The sequence below is a fragment of the Schistocerca piceifrons genome, chromosome 4 (assembly GCF_021461385.2).
Source record: "Schistocerca piceifrons isolate TAMUIC-IGC-003096 chromosome 4, iqSchPice1.1, whole genome shotgun sequence".
Taxonomy (NCBI): Eukaryota; Metazoa; Arthropoda; class Insecta; order Orthoptera; family Acrididae; genus Schistocerca; species Schistocerca piceifrons.
The window spans coordinates 822,572,834-822,599,972 of record NC_060141.1 but is presented as its reverse complement, the minus strand read 5'-3'; positions in this window follow the sequence as shown (position 1 = coordinate 822,599,972).

Sequence of the window (27,139 nt, the reverse complement as noted above, 5' to 3'; positions counted from 1 at the left end):
ATTCCGACGCAATTTCTGTGTTTCATCGTCAAGTTGAAGGTCCACAGGTTACAGTAAACCTTCCCATGTCCATCGCAATCTATCACTGGAAACCCAGCAAAGAATCAAAGCACAGACAGATAGAAGCATTACTCTCCCGGACAAAAGTCGGCATGGTGCCTGTTGTATTCAATTCCGACGCAATATCTGTGTTTCATCGTCAAGTTGAAGGTCCACAGGTTACAGTAAACCTTCCCATGTCCATCGGAATCTGTTGCTGGAAACCCAGCAAAGGATCAAAGCACAGACAGATAGAAGCATTACTCTCCCGGACAGAAGTCGGCATTGTGCCTGTTGTATTCAATTCCGACGCAAAAACTGTGTTTCTTCGTCAAGTGAAAGGTCCACAGGTTACAGTAAACCTTCCCATGTCCATCGGAGTCAATTACTGGAATCCCAGGAAAGAATTAAAATTCTGACAGTTAGAAGGATTACCCTCCCGGACAGATGTCGTCATTTTGCCTGTTGTATTCAATTCCGACGCAATTGCTGTGTTTCATCGACACGTTGAAGGTCCACAGGTTACAGTAAACCTTCCCATGTCCATCGGAAACTATTACTGGAATCCCAGCAAAGAATCAAAGCACAAACAGATAGAAGCATTACTCTTCCGGACAGAAGTCGGCATGGTGCCTGTTGTATTCAATTCCGACACAATATCTGTGTTTCCTCGTCACGTTGAAGGTCCAGAGGTTACAGTAAATCTTCTTATGTCGATCGGAATCTATTACTGGAATCCCTGGAAAGAATCAAAGCACAGACAGATAAAAGCATTGCTGTCCCGGACACAAGTCGGCATGGTGCCTGTTGTATTCAATTCCGACGCAATTTCTGTGTTTCATCGTCAAGTTGTATGTCCACAAGTTACAGTAAACCTTCTCATGTCCATCGGAATTAATTACTGGAATCCCAGCAAAGAATCAAAGCACAGACAGATAGAAGCATTACTCTCCCGGACAGAAGTCGGCATGCTGCCTGTTGTATTCAATTCCGACGCAATATCTATGTTTCTTCGTCAAGTTGAAGGTCCACAGGTTACAGTAAACCTTTCCATGTCCATCGGAGTCCATTACTGGAATCCCAGGAAAGAATTAAAATTCTGACAGTTAGAAGGATTACTCTCCCGGACAGATGTCGTCATTGTGCCTGTTGTATTCAATTCCGACGCAATTTCTGTGTTTCATCGTCAAGTTGAAAGTCCACAGGTTACAGTAAACCTTATCATGTCCATCGGAATCTATTACTGGAATCCCAGCAAAGAATCAAAGCACAGACAGATAGAAGCATTACTCTCCCGGACAGAAGTCGGCATGCTGCCTGTTGTATTCAATTCCGACGCAATATCTATGTTTCTTCGTCAAGTTGAAGGTCCACAGGTTACAGTAAACCTTTCCATGTCCATCGGAGTCCATTACTGGAATCCCAGGAAAGAATTAAAATTCTGACAGTTAGAAGGATTACTCTCCCGGACAGATGTCGTCATTGTGCCTGTTGTATTCAATTCCGACGCAATTTCTGTGTTTCATCGTCAAGTTGAAGGTCCACAGGTTACAGTAAACCTTCCCATGTCCATCGGAATCTATTACTGGAATCCCAGAAAAGAAACAAAGCACAGACAGATAGAAGCATTACTCTCCAGGACAGGAGTCGGCATGGTGCCTGTTGTATTCAATTCCGACGCAATATCTGTGTTTGTTCGTCAAGTTGAAGGTCCACAGGTTACAGTAAATCTTCCCATGTCCATCGGAGTCTCTCACTGGAATTCCAGGAAAGAATTAAAATTCTGACAGTTAGAAGGATTACTCTCCCGGACAGATGTCACCATTGTGCCTGTTGTATTCAATTCCGACGCAATTTTAGTGTTTCATCGCCAAGTTGAACGTCCACAGGTCACAGTAAACCTTCCCATGTCCATCGGAATCTATTACTGGAATCCCAGCAAAGAATCAAAGCACAGACAGATAGAAGCGTTACTCTCCAGGACAGAAGTCGGCATAATGCCTGTTGTATTCAATTCCAACGCAATATCTGTGTTTCTTCGTCAAGTTGAAGGTCCACAGGTTACAGTAAACCTTCCCGTGTCCATCGGAATCTATTACTGGAATCCCAGCAAAGAATCAAAGCACAGACAGATAGAAGCATTACTCTCCCGGACAGAAGTCGGCATGGTGCCTGTTGTATTCATTTCCGACGCAATATCTGTGTTTCTTCGTCAAATTGAAGGTCCACAGGTTACAGTAAACCTTCCCATGTCCATCGGAATCTATTACTCGAATCCCAGCAAAGAATCAAAGCACAGACAGATAGAAGCATTACTCTCCCGGACAGAAGTCGGCATGGTGCCTGTTGTATTCAATTCCGACGCAATATCTGTGTTTCTTCGTCAAGTTGAAGGTCCGCAGGTTACAGTAAACCTTCCCATGTCCATCGGAATCTATTACTGGAATCCCAGCAAAGAATCATAGCACAGACAGATAGAAGAATTACTCTCCCGGACAGAAGTCGACATGGTGCCTGTTGTATTCATTTCCGAAGTAATATCTGTGTTTCTTCGTCAAGTTGAAGGTCCACAGGTTGCAGTAAACCTTCCCATGTCCATCGGAGTCTATTACTGTAATCCCAGGAAAAAATTAAAATTCTGACAGTTAGAGGGATTACTCTCCCGGACAGATGTCGTTATTGTGCCTGTTGTATTCAATTCCGACGCAATTTCTGTGTTTCATCGTCAAGTTGAAGGTCCACAGGTTACAGTAAACCTTCCCATGTCCATCGCAATCTATCACTGGAAACCCAGCAAAGAATCAAAGCACAGACAGATAGAAGCATTACTCTCCCGGACAGAAGTCGGCATGGTGCCTGTTGTATTCAATTCCGACGCAATATCTGTGTTTCATCGTCAAGTTGAAGGTCCACAGGTTACAGTAAACCTTCCCATGTCCATCGGAATCTGTTGCTGGAAACCCAGCAAAGGATCAAAGCACAGACAGATAGAAGCATTACTCTCCCGGACAGAAGTCGGCATTGTGCCTGTTGTATTCAATTCCGACGCAAAAACTGTGTTTCTTCGTCAAGTGAAAGGTCCACAGGTTACAGTAAACCTTCCCATGTCCATCGGAGTCAATTACTGGAATCCCAGGAAAGAATTAAAATTCTGACAGTTAGAAGGATTACCCTCCCGGACAGATGTCGTCATTTTGCCTGTTGTATTCAATTCCGACGCAATTGCTGTGTTTCATCGACACGTTGAAGGTCCACAGGTTACAGTAAACCTTCCCATGTCCATCGGAAACTATTACTGGAATCCCAGCAAAGAATCAAAGCACAAACAGATAGAAGCATTACTCTTCCGGACAGAAGTCGGCATGGTGCCTGTTGTATTCAATTCCGACACAATATCTGTGTTTCCTCGTCACGTTGAAGGTCCAGAGGTTACAGTAAATCTTCTTATGTCGATCGGAATCTATTACTGGAATCCCTGGAAAGAATCAAAGCACAGACAGATAAAAGCATTGCTGTCCCGGACACAAGTCGGTATGGTGCCTGTTGTATTCAATTCCGACGCAATTTCTGTGTTTCATCGTCAAGTTGTATGTCCACAAGTTACAGTAAACCTTCTCATGTCCATCGGAATTAATTACTGGAATCCCAGCAAAGAATCAAAGCACAGACAGATAGAAGCATTACTCTCCCGGACAGAAGTCGGCATGCTGCCTGTTGTATTCAATTCCGACGCAATATCTATGTTTCTTCGTCAAGTTGAAGGTCCACAGGTTACAGTAAACCTTTCCATGTCCATCGGAGTCCATTACTGGAATCCCAGGAAAGAATTAAAATTCTGACAGTTAGAAGGATTACTCTCCCGGACAGATGTCGTCATTGTGCCTGTTGTATTCAATTCTGACGCAATTTCTGTGTTTCATCGTCAAGTTGAAAGTCCACAGGTTACAGTAAACCTTATCATGTCCATCGGAATCTATTACTGGAATCCCAGCAAAGAATCAAAGCACAGACAGATAGAAGCATTACTCTCCCGGACAGAAGTCGGCATGCTGCCTGTTGTATTCAATTCCGACGCAATATCTATGTTTCTTCGTCAAGTTGAAGGTCCACAGGTTACAGTAAACCTTTCCATGTCCATCGGAGTCCATTACTGGAATCCCAGGAAAGAATTAAAATTCTGACAGTTAGAAGGATTACTCTCCCGGACAGATGTCGTCATTGTGCCTGTTGTATTCAATTCCGACGCAATTTCTGTGTTTCATCGTCAAGTTGAAGGTCCACAGGTTACAGTAAACCTTCCCATGTCCATCGGAATCTATTACTGGAATCCCAGAAAAGAAACAAAGCACAGACAGATAGAAGCATTACTCTCCAGGACAGGAGTCGGCATGGTGCCTGTTGTATTCAATTCCGACGCAATATCTGTGTTTCTTCGTCAAGTTGAAGGTCCACAGGTTACAGTAAACCTTCCCATGTCAATCGGAGTCTATTACTGGAATCCCAGGAAAGAACTAAAATTCCGACAGTTAGATGGATTACTCTCCCGGACAGATGTCGTCATTGTGCCTGTTGCATTCAATTCCGTCGAAATTTCTGTGTTTCATCGTCAAGATGAAGGTCCACTGGTTACAGAAAAGCTTCCCATGTCCATCGGAAGCTATTACTGGAATCCCAGCAAAGAATCAAAGCACAGACAGATAGAAGCATTACTCTCCCGGACAGAAGTCGGCATGGTGCCTGTTGTATTCAATTCCGACGCAATATCTGTGTTTGTTCGTCAATTTGAAGGTCCACAGGTTACAGTAAACCTTCCCATGTCCATCGGAGTCTATTACTGGAATCCCAGGAAAGAATTAAAATTCTGACAGTTAGAAGGATTACTCTCCCGGACAGATGTCACCATTGTGCCTGTTGTATTCAATTCCGACGCAATTTCAGTGTTTCATCGTCACGTTGAAGGTCCACAGGTCACAGTAAACCTTCCCATGTCCATCGGAATCTATTACTGGAATGCCAGCAAAGAATCAAAGCACAGACAGATAGAAGCGTTACTCTCTAGGACAGAAGTCGGCATGGTGCCTGTTGTATTCAATTCCAACGCAATATCTGTGTTTCTTCGTCAAGTTGTAGGTCCACAGGTTACAGTAAACCTTCCCGTGTCCATCGGAATCTATTACTGGAATACCAGCATAGAATCAAAGCACAGCCAGATAGAAGCATTACTCTCCCGGACAGAAGTCGGCATGGTGCCTGTTGTATTCATTTCCGATGCAATATCTGTGTTTCTTCGTCAAATTGAAGGTCCACAGGTTACAGTAAACCTTCCCATGTCCATCGGAATCTATTACTGGAATCCCAGCAAAGAATCAAAGCACAGAGAGATAGAAGCATTACTCTTCCGGACAGAAGTCGGCATGGTGCCTGTTGTATTCAATTCCGACACAATATCTGTGTTTCCTCGTCACGTTGAAGGTCCACAGGTTACAGTAAATCTTCTTATGTCGATCGGAATCTATTACTGGAATCCCTGGAAAGAATCAAAGCACAGACAGATAAAAGCATTGCTGTCCCGGACACAAGTCGGCATGGTGCCTGTTGTATTCAATTCCGACGCAATTTCTGTGTTTCATCGTCAAGTTGTATGTCCACAAGTTACAGTAAACCTTCTCATGTCCATCGGAATTAATTACTGGAATCCCAGCAAAGAATCAAAGCACAGACAGATAGAAGCATTACTCTCCCGGACAGAAGTCGGCATGCTGCCTGTTGTATTCAATTCCGACGCAATATCTATGTTTCTTCGTCAAGTTGAAGGTCCACAGGTTACAGTAAACCTTTCCATGTCCATCGGAGTCCATTACTGGAATCCCAGGAAAGAATTAAAATTCTGACAGTTAGAAGGATTACTCTCCCGGACAGATGTCGTCATTGTGCCTGTTGTATTCAATTCCGACGCAATTTCTGTGTTTCATCGTCAAGTTGAGGGTCCACAGGTTACAGTAAACCTTCCCATGTCCATCGGAATCTATTACTGGAATCCCAGCAAAGAATCAAAGCACAGACAGATAGAAGCATTACTCTCCCGGACAGAAGTCGGCATGCTGCCTGTTGTATTCAATTCCGACGCAATATCTATGTTTCTTCGTCAAGTTGAAGGTCCACAGGTTACAGTAAACCTTTCCATGTCCATCGGAGTCCATTACTGGAATCCCAGGAAAGAATTAAAATTCTGACAGTTAGAAGGATTACTCTCCCGGACAGATGTCGTCATTGTGCCTGTTGTATTCAATTCCGACGCAATTTCTGTGTTTCATCGTCAAGTTGAAGGTCCACAGGTTACAGTAAACCTTCCCATGTCCATCGGAATCTATTACTGGAATCCCAGAAAAGAAACAAAGCACAGACAGATAGAAGCATTACTCTCCAGGACAGGAGTCGGCATGGTGCCTGTTGTATTCAATTCCGACGCAATATCTGTGTTTCTTCGTCAAGTTGAAGGTCCACAGGTTACAGTAAACCTTCCCATGTCAATCGGAGTCTATTACTGGAATCCCAGGAAAGAACTAAAATTCCGACAGTTAGATGGATTACTCTCCCGGACAGATGTCGTCATTGTGCCTGTTGCATTCAATTCCGTCGAAATTTCTGTGTTTCATCGTCAAGATGAAGGTCCACTGGTTACAGAAAAGCTTCCCATGTCCATCGGAAGCTATTACTGGAATCCCAGCAAAGAATCAAAGCACAGACAGATAGAAGCATTACTCTCCCGGACAGAAGTCGGCATGGTGCCTGTTGTATTCAATTCCGACGCAATATCTGTGTTTGTTCGTCAATTTGAAGGTCCACAGGTTACAGTAAACCTTCCCATGTCCATCGGAGTCTATTACTGGAATCCCAGGAAAGAATTAAAATTCTGACAGTTAGAAGGATTACTCTCCCGGACAGATGTCACCATTGTGCCTGTTGTATTCAATTCCGACGCAATTTCAGTGTTTCATCGTCACGTTGAAGGTCCACAGGTCACAGTAAACCTTCCCATGTCCATCGGAATCTATTACTGGAATGCCAGCAAAGAATCAAAGCACAGACAGATAGAAGCGTTACTCTCTAGGACAGAAGTCGGCATGGTGCCTGTTGTATTCAATTCCAACGCAATATCTGTGTTTCTTCGTCAAGTTGAAGGTCCACAGGTTACAGTAAACCTTCCCGTGTCCATCGGAATCTATTACTGGAATACCAGCATAGAATCAAAGCACAGCCAGATAGAAGCATTACTCTCCCGGACAGAAGTCGGCATGGTGCCTGTTGTATTCATTTCCGATGCAATATCTGTGTTTCTTCGTCAAATTGAAGGTCCACAGGTTACAGTAAACCTTCCCATGTCCATCGGAATCTATTACTGGAATCCCAGCAAAGAATCAAAGCACAGAGAGATAGAAGCATTACTCTCCCGGACAGAAGTCGGCATGGTGCCTGTTGTATTCATTTCCGACGCAATATCTGTGTTTCATCGTCCAGTTGAAGGTCCGCTGGTTAGAGTAAACCTTCCCATGTCCATCGGAATCTATTACTGGAATACCAGCAAAGAATCATAGCACAGAAAGATAGAAGCATTACTCTCCCGGACAGAAGTCGGCATGGTGCCTGTTGTATTCATTTCCGAAGCAATATCTGTGTTTCTTCGTCAAGTTGAAGGTCCACAGGTTACAGAAACCTTCCCATGTCCATCGGAGTCTATTACTGGAATCCCAGGAAAGAATTAAAATTCTGACAGTTAGAAGGATTACTCTCCCGGACAGATGTCGTCATTGTTCCAGTTGTATTCAATTCCGACGCAATTTCTGTGTTTCATCGTCAAGTTGAAGGTCCACAGGTTACAGTAAACATTCCCATGTCCATGGGAATCTATTACTGGAATCTCAGCAAAGAAAGAAAGCACAGACAGATAGAAGCATTACTCTCCAGGACAGAAGTCGGCATGGTGCCTGTTGTATTCAATTCCGACGCAATATCTGTGTTTCTTCGTCAAGTTGTAGGTCCACAGGTTACAGTAAACCTTCCCATGTCCATCGGAGTCTATTACTGGAATCACAGGAAAGATTAAAATTCTGACAGTTAGAAGGATTACTCTCCCGGACAAATGTCGTCATTGTGTCTGTTGTATTCATTCCGACGCAATTTCTGTGTTTCATCGTCACGTTGAAGGTCCACGGGTTACAGTAAACCGTCCCATGTCCATCGCAAACTATTACTGGAATCCCACCAAAGAATCAAAGCACAGACAGATAGAAGCATTACTCTCCCGGCCAGAAGTCGGCATGGTGCCTGTTGTATTCATTTCCGACGCAATATCTGTCTTTGTTCGTCAAGTTGAAGTTCCACAGGTTACAGTAAACCTTCCCATGTCCATCGGAGTCAATTACTGGAATCCCAGGAAAGAATTAAAATTCTGACAGTTAGAAGGATTACTCTCCCGGACAGATGTCGCTATTGTGCCTTTTGTATTCAATTCCGACGCAATTTCAGTGTTTCATCGTCAAGTTGAAGGTCCACAGGTCACAGTAAACCTTCCCATGTCCATCGGAATCTAATACTGGAATCCCAGCAAAGAATCAAAGCACAGACAGATAGAAGCATTACTCTTCAGGACAGAAGTCGGCATGGTGCCTGTTGTATTCCATTCCGACGGAATATCTGTGTTTCTTCGTCAAGTTGAAGGTCCACAGGTTACAGTAACCTTCCCATGTCCATCGGAGTGTGTTACTGGAATCCCAGGAAAGAATTAAAATTCTGACAGTTAGAAGGATTACTCTCCCGGACAGATGTCGTCATTGTGCCAGTTGTATTCAATTCCGACGCAATTTCTGTGTTTCATCGTCAAGTTGAAGGTCCACAGGTTACAGTAAACCTTCCCATTTCCATCGGAATCTATTACTGGAATCCCAGCAAAGAATCAAAGCACAGACAGATAGAAGCATTACTCTCCCGGACAGAAGTCGGCATGGTGCCTGTTGTATTCATTTCCGACGCAATATCTATGTTTCTTCGTCAAATTGAAGGTCCACAGGTTACAGTAAACCTTCCCATGTCCATCGGAATCTATTACTGGAATCCCAGCAAAGAATCATAGCACAGACAGATAGAAGAATTACTCTCCCGGACAGAAGTCGGCATGGTGCCTGTTGTATTCATTTCCGAAGTAATATCTGTGTTTCTTCGTCAAGTTGAAGGTCCACAGGTTGCAGTAAACCTTCCCATGTCCATCGGAGTCTATTACTGTAATCCCAGGAAAAAATTAAAATTCTGACAGTTAGAAGGATTACTCTCCCGGACAGATGTCGTCATTGTGCCTGTTGTATTCAATTCCGACGCAATTTCTGTGTTTCATCGTCAAGTTGAAGGTCCACAGGTTACAGTAAACCTTCCCATGTCCATCGCAATCTATCACTGGAAACCCAGCAAAGAATCAAAGCACAGACAGATAGAAGCATTACTCTCCCGGACAGAAGTCGGCATGCTGCCTGTTGTATTCAATTCCGACGCAATATCTGTGTTTCATCGTCAAGTTGAAGGTCCACAGGTTACAGTAAACCTTCCCATGTCCATCGGAATCTGTTGCTGGAAACCCAGCAAAGGATCAAAGCACAGACAGATAGAAGCATTACTCTCCCGGACAGAAGTCGGCATTGTGCCTGTTGTATTCAATTCCGACGCAAAATCTGTGTTTCTTCGTCATGTGAAAGGTCCACAGGTTACAGTAAACCTTCCCATGTCCATCGGAGTCAATTACTGGAATCCCAGGAAAGAATTAAATTTCTGACAGTTAGAAGGATTACCCTCCCAGACAGATGTCGTCATTGTGCCTGTTGTATTCAATTCCGACGCAATTTCTGTGTTTCATTGACACGTTGAGGGTCCACAGGTTACAGTAAACCTTCCCATGTCCATCGGAATCTATTACTGGAATCCCAGCAAAGAATCAAAGGACAAACAGATAGAAGCATTACTCTCCCGGACAGAAGTCGGCATGGTGCCTGTTGTATTCAATTCCGACACAATATCTGTGTTTCTTCGTCACGATGAAGGTCCACAGGTTACAGTAAATCTTCTCATGTCGATCGGAATCTATTACTGGAATCCCAGGAAAGAATCAAAGCACAGACAGATAAAAGCATTGCTCTCCCGGACACAAGTCGGCATGGTGCCTGTTGTATTCAATTCCGACGCAATTTCTGTGTTTCATCGTCACGTTGTATGTCCACAAGTTACAGTAAACCTTCTCATGTCCATCGGAATTAATTACTGGAATCCCAGCAAAGAATCAAAGCACAGACAGATAGAAGCATTACTCTCCCGGACAGAAGTCGGCATGCTGCCTGTTGTATTCAATTCCGACGCAATATCTATGTTTCTTCGTCAAGTTGAAGGTCCACAGGTTACAGTAAACCTTTCCATGTCCATCGGAGTCCATTACTGGAATCCCAGGAAAGAATTATAATTCTGACAGTTAGAAGGATTACTCTCCCGGACAGATGTCGTCATTGTGCCTGTTGTATTCAATTCCGACGCAATTTCTGTGTTTCATCGTCAAGTTGAAGGTCCACAGGTTACAGTAAGCCTTCCCATGTCCATCGGAATCTATTACTGAAATCCCAGCAAAGAATCAAAGCACAGACAGATAGGAGCATTACACTCCCGGACAGAAGTCGGCATGGTGCCTGTGGTATTCAATTCCGACGCAATATCTGTGTTTCTTCGTCAAGTTGAAGGTCCACAGGTTACAGTAAACCTTCCCATGTCCATCGGAGTCTATTACTGGAATCCCAGGAAAGAATTAAAATTCTGACAGTTAGAACGATTACTTTCCCGGACAGATGTCGTCATAGTGCCAGTTGTATTCAATTCCGACGCTATTTCAGTGTTTCGTCGTCAAGTTGAAGGTCCACAGGTTACAGTAAACCTTCCCATGTCCATCGGAATCTATCACTGGAATCCCAGAAAACAAACAAAGCACAGACAGATAGAAGCATTACTCTCCAGGACAGAAGTCGGCATGGTGCCTGTTGTATTCAATTCCGACGCAATATCTGTGTTTCTTCGTCAAGTTGAAGGTCCACAGGTTACAGTAAACCTTCCCATGTCAATCGGAGTCTATTACTGGAATCGCAGGAAAGAACTAAAATTCCGACAGTTAGATGGATTACTCTCCCGGACAGATGTCGTCATTGTGCTTGTTGCATTCAATTCCGTCGAAATTTCTGTGTTTCATCGTCAAGATGAAGGTCCACTGGTTACAGTAAACTTTCCCATGTCCATCGGAATCTATTACTGGAATCCCAGCAAAGAATCAAAGCACAGACAGATAGAAGCATTACTCTCCCGGACAGAAGTCGTCATGGTGCCTGTTGTATTCAATTCCGACGCAATATCTGTGTTTGTTCGTCAATTTGAAGGTCCACAGGTTACAGTAAACCTTCCCATGTCCATCGGAGTCTATTACTGGAATCCCAGGAAAGAATTAAAATTCTGACAGTTAGAAGGATTACTCTCCCGGACAGATGTCACCATTGTGCCTGTTGTATTCAATTCCGACGCAATTTCAGTGTTTCATCGTCACGTTGAAGGTCCACAGGTCACAGTAAACCTTCCCATGTCCATCGGAATCTATTACTGGAATCCCAGCAAAGAATCAAAGCACAGACAGATAGAAGCGTTACTCTCCAGGACAGAAGTCGGCATGGTGCCTGTTGTATTCAATTCCAACGCAATATCTGTGTTTCTTCGTCAAGTTGAAGGTCCACAGGTTACAGTAAACCTTCCCGTGTCCATCGGAATCTGTTACTGGAATCCCAGCAAAGAATCAAAGCACAGCCAGATAGAAGCATTACTCTCCCGGACAGAAGTCGGCATGGTGCCTGTTGTATTCATTTCCGACGCAATATCTGTGTTTCTTCGTCAAATTGAAGGTCCACAGGTTACAGTAAACCTTCCCATGTCCATCGGAGTCTATTACTGGAATCCCAGGAAAGAATTAATTTTCTGACAGTTAGAAGGATTACTCTCCCGGAGAGATGTCGTCATTGTGCCTGTTGTATTCAATTCCGACGCAATATCTGTGTTTCATCGTCCAGTTGAAGGTCCGCAGGTTACAGTAAACCTTCCCATGTCCATCGGAATCTATTACTGGAATACCAGCAAAGAATCATAGCACAGACAGATAGAAGCATTACTCTCCCGGACAGAAGTCGGCATGGTGCCTGTTGTATTCCTTTCCGAAGCAATATCTGTGTTTCTTCGCCAAGTTGAAGGTCCACAGGTTACAGTAAACCTTCCCATGTCCATCGGAGTCTATTACTGGAATCCCAGGAAAGAATTAATATTCTGACAGTTAGAAGGATTACTCTCCCGGAGAGATGTCGTCATTGTGCCTGTTGTATTCAATTCCGACGCAATTTCTGTGCTTCATCGTCAAGTTGAAGGTCCACAGGTTACAGTAAGCCTTCCCATGTCCATCAGAATCTATTACTGGAATCCCAGCAAAGAATCAAAGCACAGCCAGATAGATGCATTACTCTCCCGGACAGAAGTCGGCATGGTGCCTGTTGTATTCAATTCCGACGCAATTTCTGTGTTTCATCGTCCAGTTGAAGGTCCGCAGGTTACAGTAAACCTTCCCATGTCCATCGGAATCTATTACTGGAATACCAGCAAAGAATCATAGCACAGACAGATAGAAGCATTACTCTCCCGGACAGAAGTCGGCATGGTGCCTGTTGTATTCAATTCCGACGCAATATCTGTGTTTCTTCGTCAAGTTGAAGGTCCACAGGTTACAGTAAACCTTCCCATGTCCATCGGAGTCTATTACTGGAATCCCAGGAAAGAATTAAAATTCTGACAGTTAGAAGGATTACTCTCCCGGACAGATGTCACCATTGTGCCTGTTGTATTCAATTCCGACGCAATTACAGTGTTTCATCGTCACGTTGAAGGTCCACAGGTCACAGTAAACCTTCCCATGTCCATCGGAATCTATTACTGGAATCCCAGCAAAGAATCAAAGCACAGACAGATAGAAGCGTTACTCTCCAGGACAGAAGTCGGCATGGTGCCTGTTGCATTCAATTCCAACGCAATATCTGTGTTTCTTCGTCAAGTTGAAGGTCCACAGGTTACAGTAAACCTTCCCGTGTCCATCGGAATCTGTTACTGGAATCCCAGCAAAGAATCAAAGCACAGCCAGATAGAAGCATTACTCTCCCGGACAGAAGTCGGCATGGTGCCTGTTGTATTCATTTCCGACGCAATATCTGTGTTTCTTCGTCAAATTGAAGGTCCACAGGTTACAGTAAACCTTCCCATGTCCATCGGAGTCTATTACTGGAATCCCAGGAAAGAATTAATATTCTGACAGTTAGAAGGATTACTCTCCCGGAGAGATGTCGTCATTGTGCCTGTTGTATTCAATTCCGACGCAATATCTGTGTTTCATCGTCCAGTTGAAGGTCCGCAGGTTACAGTAAACCTTCCCATGTCCATCGGAATCTATTACTGGAATACCAGCAAAGAATCATAGCACAGACAGATAGAAGCATTACTCTCCCGGACAGAAGTCGGCATGGTGCCTGTTGTATTCCTTTCCGAAGCAGTATCTGTGTTTCTTCGTCAAGTTGAAGGTCCACAGGTTACAGTAAACCTTCCCATGTCCATCGGAGTCTATTACTGGAATCCCAGGAAAGAATTAATATTTTGACAGTTAGAAGGATTACTGTCCCGGAGAGATGTCGTCATTGTGCCTGTTGTATTCAATTCCGACGCAATTTCTGTGCTTCATCGTCAAGTTGAAGGTCCACAGGTTACAGTAAGCCTTCCCATGTCCATCAGAATCTATTACTGGAATCCCAGCAAAGAATCAAAGCACAGCCAGATAGAAGCATTGCTCTCCCGGACAGAAGTCGGCATGGTGCCTGTTGTATTCAATTCCGACGCAATTTCTGTGTTTCATCGTCCAGTTGAAGGTCCGCAGGTTACAGTAAACCTTCCCATGTCCATCGGAATCTATTACTGGAATACCAGCAAAGAATCATAGCACAGACAGATAGAAGCATTACTCTCCCGGACAGAAGTCGGCATGGTGCCTGTTGTATTCAATTCCGACGCAATATCTGTGTTTCTTCGTCAAGTTGAAGGTCCACAGGTTACAGTAAACCTTCCCATGTCCATCGGAGTCTATTACTGGAATCCCAGGAAAGAATTAAAATTCTGACAGTTAGAAGGATTACTCTCCCGGACAGATGTCACCATTGTGCCTGTTGTATTCAATTCCGACGCAATTACAGTGTTTCATCGTCACGTTGAAGGTCCACAGGTCACAGTAAACCTTCCCATGTCCATCGGAATCTATTACTGGAATCCCAGCAAAGAATCAAAGCACAGACAGATAGAAGCGTTACTCTCCAGGACAGAAGTCGGCATGGTGCCTGTTGTATTCAATTCCAACGCAATATCTGTGTTTCTTCGTCAAGTTGAAGGTCCACAGGTTACAGTAAACCTTCCCGTGTCCATCGGAATCTGTTACTGGAATCCCAGCAAAGAATCAAAGCACAGCCAGATAGAAGCATTACTCTCCCGGACAGAAGTCGGCATGGTGCCTGTTGTATTCCTTTCCGAAGCAATATCTGAGTTTCTTCGTCAAGTTGAAGGTCCACAGGTTACAGTAAACCTTCCCATGTCCATCGGAGTCTATTACTGGAATTCCAGGAAAGAATTAAATTTCTGACAGTTAGAAGGATTACTCTCCCGGACAGATGTCGTCATTGTGCCAGTTGTATTCAATTCCGACGCAATTTCTGTGTTTCATCGTCAAGTTGAAGGTCCACAGGTTACAGTAAACCTTCCCATGTCCATGGGAATCTATTACTGGAATCCCAGCAAAGAATCAAAGCACAGACAGATAGAAGCATTACTCTCCCGGACAGAAGTCGGCATGGTGCCTGTTGTATTCATTTCCGACGCAATATCTGTGTTTCTTCGTCAAATTGAAGGTCCACAGGTTACAGTAAACCTTCCCATGTCCATCGGAATCTATTACTGGAATCCCAGCAAATAATCATAGCACAGACAGATAGAAGCATTACTCTCCCGGACAGAAGTCGGCATGGTGCCTGTTGTATTCCTTTCCGAAGCAATATCTGTGTTTCTTCGTCAAGTTGAAGGTCCACAGGTTACAGTAAACCTTCCCATGTCCATCGGAGTCTATTACTGGAATCCCAGGAAAGAATTAACATTCTGACAGTTAGAAGGATTACTCTCCCGGAGAGATGTCGTCATTGCGCCTGTTGTATTCAATTCCGACGCAATTTCTGTGCTTCATCGTCAAGTTGAAGGTCCACAGGTTACAGTAAGCCTTCCCATGTCCATCAGAATCTATTACTGAAATCCCAGCAAAGAATCAAAGCACAGCCAGATAGAAGCATTACTCTCCCGGACAGAAGTCGGCATGGTGCCTGTTGTATTCATTTCCGACGCAATATCTGTGTTTCTTCGTCAAATCGAAGGTTCACAGGTTACAGTAAACCTTCCCACGTCCATCGGAATCTATTACTGGAATACCAGCAAAGAATCATAGCACAGACAGATAGAAGCATTACTCTCCCGAACAGAAGTCGGCATGGTGCCTGTTGTATTCACTTCCGAAGCAATATCTGTGTTTCTTCGTCAAGTTGAAGGTCCACAGGTTACAGTAAACCTTCCCATGTCCATCGGAGTCTATTACTGGAATCCCAGGAAAGAATTAAAATTCTGACGGTTAGAAGGATTACTCTCCCGGAGAGATGTCGTCATTGTGCCTGTTGTATTCAATTCCGACGCAATTTCTGTATTTCATCGTCAAGTTGAAGGTCCACAGGTTACAGTAAGCCTTCCCATGTCCATCGGAATCTATTACTGAAATCCCAGCAAAGAATCAAAGCACAGACAGATAGGAGCATTACACTCCCGGACAGGAGTCGGCATGGTGCCTGTGGTATTCAATTCCGACGCAATATCTGTGTTTCTTCGGCAAGTTGAAGGTCCACAGGTTACAGTAAACCTTCCCATGTCCATCGGAGTCTATTACTGGAATCCCAGGAAAGAATTAATATTCTGACAGTTAGAAGAATTACTCTCCCGGAGAGATGTCGTCATTGTGCCTGTTGTATTCAATTCCGACGCAATATCTGTGTTTCATCGTCCAGTTGAAGGTCCGCAGGTTACAGTAAACCTTCCCATGTCCATCGGAATCTATTACTGGAATACCAGCAAAGAATCATAGCACAGACAGATAGAAGCATTACTCTCCCGGACAGAAGTCGGCATGGTGCCTGTTGTATTCCTTTCCGAAGCAATATCTGTGTTTCTTCGTCAAGTTGAAGGTCCACAGGTTACAGTAAACCTTCCCATGTCCATCGGAGTCTATTACTGGAATCCCAGGAAAGAATTAATATTTTGACAGTTAGAAGGATTACTCTCCCGGAGAGATGTCGTCATTGTGCCTGTTGTATTCAATTCCGACGCAATTTCTGTGCTTCATCGTCAAGTTGAAGGTCCACAGGTTACAGTAAGCCTTCCCATGTCCATCAGAATCTATTACTGGAATCCCAGCAAAGAATCAAAGCACAGCCAGATAGAAGCATTACTCTCCCGGACAGAAGTCGGCATGGTGCCTGTTGTATTCAATTCCGACGCAATTTCTGTGTTTCATCGTCCAGTTGAAGGTCCGCAGGTTAAAGTAAACCTTCCCATGTAAATCGGAATCTATTACTGGAATACCAGCAAAGAATCATAGCACAGACAGATAGAAGCATTACTCCCCCGGACAGAAGTCGGCATGGTGCCTGTTGTATTCAATTCCGACGCAATATCTGTGTTTCTTCGTCAAGTTGAAGGTCCACAGATTACAGTAAACCTTCCCATGTCCATCGGAGTCTATTACTGGAATCCCAGGAAAGAATTAAAATTCTGACAGTTAGAAGGATTACTCTCCCGGACAGATGTCACCATTGTGCCTGTTGTATTCAATTCCGACGCAATTACAGTGTTTCATCGTCACGTTGAAGGTCCACAGGTCACAGTAAACCTTCCCATGTCCATCGGAATCTATTACTGGAATCCCAGCAAAGAATCAAAGCACAGACAGATAGAAGCGTTACTCTCCAGGACAGAAGTCGGCATGGTGCCTGTTGTATTCAATTCCAACGCAATATCTGTGTTTCTTCGTCAAGTTGAAGGTCCACAGGTTACAGTAAACCTTCCCGTGTCCATCGGAATCTGTTACTGGAATCCCAGCAAAGAATCAAAGCACAGCCAGATAGAAGCATTACTCTCCCGGACAGAAGTCGGCATGGTGCCTGTTGTATTCCTTTCCGAAGCAATATCTGAGTTTCTTCGTCAAGTTGAAGGTCCACAGGTTACAGTAAACCTTCCCATGTCCATCGGAGTCTATTACTGGAATCCCAGGAAAGAATTAATATTCTGACAGTTAGAAGGATTACTCTCCCGGAGAGATGTCGTCATTGTGCCTGTTGTATTCAATTCCGACGCAATTTCTGTGCTTCATCGTCACGTTGAAGGTCCACAGGTTACAGTAAGCCTTCCCATGTCCATCAGAATCTATTACTGAAATCCCAGCAAAGAATCAAAGCACAGCCAGATAGAAGCATTACTCTCCCGGACAGAAGTCGGCATGGTGCCTGTTGTATTCATTTCCGACGCAATATCTGTGTTTCTTCGTCAAATTGAAGGTCCACAGGTTACAGTAAACCTTCCCATGTCCATCGGAATCTATTACTGGAATCCCAGCAAAGAATCAAAGCACAGCCAGATAGAAGCATTACTCTCCCGGACAGAAGTCGGCATGGTGCCTGTTGTATTCATTTCCGACGCAATATCTGTGTTTCTTCGTCAAATTGAAGGTCCACAGGTTACAGTAAACCTTCCCATGTCCATCGGAGTCTATTACTGGAATCCCAGGAAAGAATTAATATTCTGACAGTTAGAAGGATTACTCTCCCGGAGAGATGTCGTCATTGTGCCTGTTGTATTCAATTCCGACGCAATATCTGTGTTTCATCGTCCAGTTGAAGGTCCGCAGGTTACAGTAAACCTTCCCATGTCCATCGGAGTCTATTACTGGAATTCCAGGAAAGAATTAAATTTCTGACAGTTAGAAGGATTACTCTCCCGGACAGATGTCGTCATTGTGCCAGTTGTATTCAATTCCGACGCAATTTCTGTGTTTCATCGTCAAGTTGAAGTTCCACAGGTTACAGTAAACCTTCCCATGTCCATGGGAATCTATTACTGGAATCCCAGCAAAGAATCAAAGCACAGCCAGATAGAAGCATTACTCTCCCGGACAGAAGTCGGCATGGTGCCTGTTGTATTCAATTCCGACGCAATTTCTGTGTTTCATCGTCCAGTTGAAGGTCCGCAGGTTAAAGTAAACCTTCCCATGTAAATCGGAATCTATTACTGGAATACCAGCAAAGAATCATAGCACAGACAGATAGAAGCATTACTCCCCCGGACAGAAGTCGGCATGGTGCCTGTTGTATTCAATTCCGACGCAATATCTGTGTTTCTTCGTCAAGTTGAAGGTCCACAGGTTACAGTAAACCTTCCCATGTCCATCGGAGTCTATTACTGGAATCCCAGGAAAGAATTAAAATTCTGACAGTTAGAAGGATTACTCTCCCGGACAGATGTCACCATTGTGCCTGTTGTATTCAATTCCGACGCAATTACAGTGTTTCATCGTCACGTTGAAGGTCCACAGGTCACAGTAAACCTTCCCATGTCCATCGGAATCTATTACTGGAATCCCAGCAAAGAATCAAAGCACAGACAGATAGAAGCGTTACTCTCCAGGACAGAAGTCGGCATGGTGCCTGTTGTATTCAATTCCGACGCAATTTCTGTGTTTCATCGTCCAGTTGAAGGTCCGCAGGTTAAAGTAAACCTTCCCATGTAAATCGGAATCTATTACTGGAATACCAGCAAAGAATCATAGCACAGACAGATAGAAGCATTACTCCCCCGGACAGAAGTCGGCATGGTGCCTGTTGTATTCAATTCCGACGCAATATCTGTGTTTCTTCGTCAAGTTGAAGGTCCACAGGTTACAGTAAACCTTCCCATGTCCATCGGAGTCTATTACTGGAATCCCAGGAAAGAATCAAAGCACAGCCAGATAGAAGCATTACTCTCCCGGACAGAAGTCGGCATGGTGCCTGTTGTATTCCTTTCCGAAGCAATATCTGAGTTTCTTCGTCAAGTTGAAGGTCCACAGGTTACAGTAAACCTTCCCATGTCCATCGGAGTCTATTACTGGAATCCCAGGAAAGAATTAATATTCTGACAGTTAGAAGGATTACTCTCCCGGAGAGATGTCGTCATTGTGCCTGTTGTATTCAATTCCGACGCAATTTCTGTGCTTCATCGTCACGTTGAAGGTCCACAGGTTACAGTAAGCCTTCCCATGTCCATCAGAATCTATTACTGAAATCCCAGCAAAGAATCAAAGCACAGCCAGATAGAAGCATTACTCTCCCGGACAGAAGTCGGCATGGTGCCTGTTGTATTCATTTCCGACGCAATATCTGTGTTTCTTCGTCAAATTGAAGGTCCACAGGTTACAGTAAACCTTCCCATGTCCATCGGAATCTATTACTGGAATCCCAGCAAAGAATCAAAGCACAGCCAGATAGAAGCATTACTCTCCCGGACAGAAGTCGGCATGGTGCCTGTTGTATTCATTTCCGACGCAATATCTGTGTTTCTTCGTCAAATTGAAGGTCCACAGGTTACAGTAAACCTTCCCATGTCCATCGGAGTCTATTACTGGAATCCCAGGAAAGAATTTATATTCTGACAGTTAGAAGGATTACTCTCCCGGAGAGATGTCGTCATTGTGCCTGTTGTATTCAATTCCGACGCAATATCTGTGTTTCATCGTCCAGTTGAAGGTCCGCAGGTTACAGTAAACCTTCCCATGTCCATCGGAGTCTATTACTGGAATTCCAGGAAAGAATTAAATTTCTGACAGTTAGAAGGATTACTCTCCCGGACAGATGTCGTCATTGTGCCAGTTGTATTCAATTCCGACGCAATTTCTGTGTTTCATCGTCAAGTTGAAGTTCCACAGGTTACAGTAAACCTTCCCATGTCCATGGGAATCTATTACTGGAATCCCAGCAAAGAATCAAAGCACAGACAGATAGAAGCATTACTCTCCCGGACAGAAGACGGCATGGTGCCTGTTGTATTCATTTCCGACGCAATATCTGTGTTTCTTCGTCAAATTGAAGGTCCACAGGTTACAGTAAACCTTCCCATGTCCATCGGAATCTATTACTGGAATCCCAGCAAAGAATCATAGCACAGACAGATAGAAGCATTACTCTCCCGGACAGAAGTCGGCATGGTGCCTGTTGTATTCCTTTCCGAAGCAATATCTGTGTTTCTTCGTCAAGTTGAAGGTCCACAGGTTACAGTAAACCTTCCCATGTCCATCGGAGTCTATTACTGGAATCCCAGGAAAGAATTAATATTCTGACAGTTAGAAGGATTACTCTCCCGGAGAGATGTCGTCATTGTGCCTGTTGTATTCAATTCCGACGCAATTTCTGTGCTTCATCGTCAAGTTGAAGGTCCACAGGTTACAGTAAGCCTTCCCATGTCCATCAGAATCTATTACTGAAATCCCAGCAAAGAATCAAAGCACAGCCAGATAGAAGCATTACTCTCCCGGACAGAAGTCGTCATGGTGCCTGTTGTATTCATTTCCGACGCAATATCTGTGTTTCTTCGTCAAATTGAAGGTTCACAGGTTACAGTAAACCTTCCCATGTCCATCGGAATCTATTACTGGAATACCAGCAAAGAATCATAGCGCAGACAGATAGAAGCATTACTCTCCCGAACAGAAGTCGGCATGGTGCCTGTTGTATTCACTTCCGAAGAAATATCTGTGTTTCCTCGTCAAGTTGAAGGTCCACAGGTTACAGTAAACCTTCCCATGTCCATCGGAGTCTATTACTGGAATCCCAGGAAAGAATTAAATTTCTGACGGTTAGAAGGATTACTCTCCCGGAGAGATGTCGTCATTGTGCCTGTTGTATTCAATTCCGACGCAATTTCTGTATTTCATCGTCAAGTTGAAGGTCCACAGGTTACAGTAAGCCTTCCCATGTCCATCGGAATCTATTACTGAAATCCCAGCAAAGAATCAAAGCACAGACAGATAGGAGCATTACACTCCCGGACAGAAGTCGGCATGGTGCCTGTGGTATTCAATTCCGACGCAATATCTGTGTTTCTTCGTCAAGTTGAAGGTCCACAGGTTACAGTAAACCTTCCCATGTCCATCGGAGTCTATTACTGGAATTCCAGGAAAGAATTAAATTTCTGACAGTTAGAAGGATTACTCTCCCGGACAGATGTCGTCATTGTGCCAGTTGTATTCAATTCCGACGCAATTTTTGTGTTTCATCGTCAAGTTGAAGGTCCACAGGTTACAGTAAACCTTCCCATGTCCATGGGAATCTATTACTGGAATCCCAGCAAAGAAACAAAGCACAGACAGATAGAAGCATTACTCTCCAGGACAGAAGTCGGCATGGTGCCTGTTGTATTCAATTCCGACGCAATATCTGTGTTTCTTCGTCAAGTTGAAGGTCCACAGGTTACAGTAAACCTTCCCATGTCCATCGGAGTCTATTACTGGAATCCCAGGAAAGATTAAAATTCTGACAGTTAGAAGGATTACTCTCTTGGACAAATGTCGTCATTGTGTCTGTTGTATTCAATTCCGACGCAATTTCTGTGTTTCATCGTCACGTTGAAGGTCCACGGGTTACAGTAAACCTTCCGATGTCCATCGCAAACTATTACTGGAATCCCACCAAAGAATCAAAGCACAGACAGATAGAAGCATTACTCTCCCGGCCAGAAGTCGGCATGGTGCCTGTTGTATTCAATTCCGACGCAATATCTGTGTTTGTTCGTCAATTTGAAGTTCCACAGGTTACAATAAACCTTCCCATGTCCATCGGAGTCAATTACTGGAATCCCAGGAAAGAATTAAAATTCTGACAGTTAGAAGGATTACTCTCCCGGACAGATGTCGCCATTGTGCCTGTTGTATTCAATTCCGACGCAATTTCAGTGTTTCATCGTCAAGTTGAAGGTCCACAGGTCACAGTAAACCTTCCCATGTCCATCGGAATCTAATACTGGAATCCCAGCAAAGAATTAAAGCACAGACAGATAGAAGCATTACTCCTCAGGACAGAAGTCGGCATGGTGCCTGTTGTATTCCATTCCGACGGAATATCTGTGTTTCTTCGTCAAGTTGAAGGTCCACAGGTTACAGTAAACCTTCCCATGTCCATCGGAGTGTGTTACTGGAATCCCAGGAAAGAATTAAAATTCTGACAGTTAGAAGGATTACTCTCCCGGACAGATGTCGTCATTGTGCCAGTTGTATTCAATTCCGACGCAATTTCTGTGTTCCATCGTCAAGTTGAAGGTCCACAGGTTACAGTAAACCTTCCCATTTCCATCGGAATCTATTACTGGGATCCCAGCAAAGAATCAAAGCACAGACAGATAGAAGCATTACTCTCCCGGACAGAAGTCGGCATGGTGCCTGTTGTATTCAATTCCAACGCAATATCTGTGTTTCTTCGTCAAGTTGAAGGTCCACAGGTTACAGTAAACCTTCCCATGTCCATCGGAATATATTACTGGAATCCCAGCAAAGAATCAAAGCACAGACAGATAGAAGCGTTACTCTCCTGGACAGAAGTCGGCATGGTGCCTGTTGTATTCAATTCCAACGCAATATCTGTGTTTCTTCGTCAAGTTGAAGGTCCACAGGTTACAGTAAACCTTCCCGTGTCCATCCGAATCTGTTACTGGAATCCCAGCAAAGAATCAAAGCACAGCCTGATAGAAGCATTACTCTCCCGGACAGAAGTCGGCATGGTGCCTGTTGTATTCATTTCCGACGCAATTTCTGTGTTTCATCGTCCAGTTGAAGGTCCGCAGGTTACAGTAAACCTTCCCATGTCCATCGGAATCTATTACTGGAATACCAGCAAAGAATCATAGCACAGACAGATAGAAGCATTACTCTCCCGAACAGAAGTCGGCATGGTGCCTGTTGTATTCACTTCCGAAGCAATATCTGTGTTTCTTCGTCAAGTTGAAGGTCCACAGGTTACAGTAAACCTTCCCATGTCCATCGGAGTCTATTACTGGAATCCCAGGAAAGAATTAAAATTCTGACAGTTAGAAGGATTACTCTCCCGGAGAGATGTCGTCATTGTGCCTGTTGTATTCAATTCCGACGCAATTTCTGTGTTTCATCGTCAAGTTGAAGGTCCACAGGTTGCAGCAAGCCTTCCCATGTCCATCGGAATCTATTACTGAAATCCCAGCAAAGAATCAAAGCACAGACAGATAGGAGCATTACACTCCCGGACAGAAGTCGGCATGGTGCCTGTGGTATTCAATTCCGACGCAATATCTGTGTTTCTTCGTCAAGTTGAAGGTCCACAGGTTACAGTAAACCTTCCCATGTCCATCGGAGTCTATTACTGGAATTCCAGGAAAGAATTAAACTTCTGACAGTTAGAAGGATTACTCTCCCGGACAGATGTCGTCATTGTGCCAGTTGTATTCAATTCCGACGCAATTTCTGTGTTTCATCGTCAAGTTGAAGGTCCACAGGTTACAGTAAACCTTCCCATGTCCATGGGAATCTATTACTGGAATCCCAGCAAAGAAACAAAGCACAGACAGATAGAAGCATTACTCTCCAGGACAGAAGTCGGCATGGTGCCTGTTGTATTCAATTCCGACGCAATATCTGTGTTTCTTCGTCAAGTTGAAGGTCCACAGGTTACAGTAAACCTTCCCATGTCCATCGGAGTCTATTACTGGAATCCCAGGAAAGATTAAAATTCTGACAGTTAGAAGGATTACTCTCTTGGACAAATGTCGTCATTGTGTCTGTTGTATTCAATTCCGACGCAATTTCTGTGTTTCATCGTCACGTTGAAGGTCCACGGGTTACAGTAAACCTTCCGATGTCCATCGCAAACTATTACTGGAATCCCACCAAAGAATCAAAGCACAGACAGATAGAAGCATTACTCTCCCGGCCAGAAGTCGGCATGGTGCCTGTTGTATTCAATTCCGACGCAATATCTGTGTTTGTTCGTCAATTTGAAGTTCCACAGGTTACAGTAAACCTTCCCATGTCCATCGGAGTCAATTACTGGAATCCCAGGAAAGAATTAAAATTCTGACAGTTAGAAGGATTACTCTCCCGGACAGATGTCGCCATTGTGCCTGTTGTATTCAATTCCGACGCAATTTCAGTGTTTCATCGTCAAGTTGAAGGTCCACAGGTCACAGTAAACCTTCCCATGTCCATCGGAATCTAATACTGGAATCCCAGCAAAGAATCAAAGCACAGACAGATAGAAGCATTACTCTTCAGGACAGAAGTCGGCATGGTGCCTGTTGTATTCCATTCCGACGGAATATCTGTGTTTCTTCGTCAAGTTGAAGGTCCACAGGTTACAGTAAACCTTCCCATGTCCATCGGAGTGTGTTACTGGAATCCCAGGAAAGAATTAAAATTCTGACAGTTAGAAGGATTACTCTCCCGGACAGATGTCGTCATTGTGCCAGTTGTATTCAATTCCGACGCAATTTCTGTGTTCCATCGTCAAGTTGAAGGTCCACAGGTTACAGTAAACCTTCCCATTTCCATCGGAATCTATTACTGGAATCCCAGCAAAGAATCAAAGCACAGACAGATAGAAGCATTACTCTCCCGGACAGAAGTCGGCATGGTGCCTGTTGTATTCAATTCCAACGCAATATCTGTGTTTCTTCGTCAAGTTGAAGGTCCACACGTTACAGTAAACCTTCCCATGTCAAACGGAGTCTAGTACTGGAATCCCAGGAAAGAACTAAAGTTCTGACAGTTAGATGGATTACTCTCCCGGACAGATGTCGTCATTGTGCCTGTTGCATTCAATTCCGTCGCAATTTCTGTGTTTCATCGTCAAGTTGAATGTCCACTGGTTACAGTAAACCTTCCCATGTCCATCGGAATCTATTACTGGAATCCCAGCAAAGAATCAAAGCACAGACAGATAGAAGCATTACTCTCCCGGACAGAAGTCGGCATGGTGCCTGTTGTATTCAATTCCGACGCAATATCTGTGTTTGTTCGTCAAGTTGAAGGTCCACAGGTTACAGTAAACCTTCCCATGTCCATCGGAGTCTATCACTGGAATTCCAGGAAAGAATTAAAATTCTGACGGTTAGAAGGATTACTCTCCCGGACAGATGTCGTCATTGTGCCAGTTGTATTCAATTCCGACGCAATTTCTGTGTTTCATCGTCAAGTTAAAGGTCCAGAGGTTACAGTAAACCTTCCCATGTCCATCGGAATCTATTACTAGAATCCCAGCAAAGAATCAAAGCACAGACAGATAGAAGCGTTACGCTCAAGGACAGAAGTGGGCATGGTGCCTGTGGTATTCAATTCCGACGCAATATCTGTGTTTCTTCGTCAAGTTGAATGTCCACAGGTTACAGTAAACCTTCCCATGTCTATCGGAGTCTATTACTGGAATCCCAGGAAAGAATTAAATTTCTGACAGTTAGAAGGATTACTCTCCCGGACAGATGTCGTCATTGTGCCAGTTGTATTCAATTCCGACGCTATTTCAGTGTTTCATCGTCAAGTTAAAGGTCCAGAGGTTACAGTAAACCTTCCCATGTCCATCGGAATCTATTACTGGAATCACAGCGAAGAAACAAAGCACAGACAGATAGAAGCATTACTCTCCAGGACAGAAGTCGGCATGGTGCCTGTTGTATTCAATTCCGACGCAATATCTGTGTTTCTTCGTCAAGTTGAAGGTCCACAGGTTACAGTAAACCTTCCCATGTCGATCGGAGTCTATTACTGGAATCCCAGGAAAGAACAAAAATTCTGACAGTTAGATGGATTACTCTCCCAGACAGATGTCGTCATTGTGCCTGTTGCATTCAATTCCGTCGCAATTTCTGTGTTTCATCGTCAAGTTGACGGTCCACTGGTTCCAGTAAACCTTCCCATGTCCATCGGAATCTATTACTGGAATCCCAGCAAAGAATCAAAGCACAGACAGATAGAAGCATTACTCTCCCGGACAGAAGTCGGCATGGTTCCTGTTGTATTCAATTCCGACGCAATGTCTGTGTTTCTTCGTCAGGTTGAAGGTCCACAGGTTACAGTAAACCTTCCCATGTCCATCGGAGTCTATTACTGGAATCCCAGGAAAGAATTAAAATTCTGACAGTTAGAAGGATTACTCTCCCGGACAGATGTCACCATAGTGCCTGTTGTATTCAATTCCGACGCAATTTCAGTGTTTCATCGTCACGTTGAAGGTCCACAGGTCACAGCAAATCTTCCCATGTCCATCGGAATCTATTACTGGAATGCCAGCAAAGAATCAAAGCACAGACAGATAGAAGCGTTACTCTCTAGGACAGAAGTCGGCATGGTGCCTGTTGTATTCAATTCCAACGCAATATCTGTGTTTCTTCGTCTAGTTGAAGGTCCACAGGTTACAGTAAACCTTCCCGTGTCCATCGGAATCTATTACTGGAATACCAGCAAAGAATCAAAGCACAGCCAGATAGAAGCATTACTCTCCCGGACAGAAGTCGGCATGGTGCCTGTTGTATTCATTTCCGACGCAATATCTGTGTTTCTTCGTCAAATTGAAGGTCCACAGGTTACAGTAAACCTTCCCATGTCCATCGGAGTCAATTACTGGAATCCCAGGAAAGAATTAAAATTCTGACAGTTAGAAGGATTACTCTCCCGGACAGATGTCGCCGTTGTGCCTGTTGTATTCAATTCCGACGCAATTTCAGTGTTTCATCGTCAAGTTGAAGGTCCACAGGTCACAGTAAACCTTCCCATGTCCATCGGAATCTAATACTGGAATCCCAGCAAAGAATCAAAGCACAGACAGATAGAAGC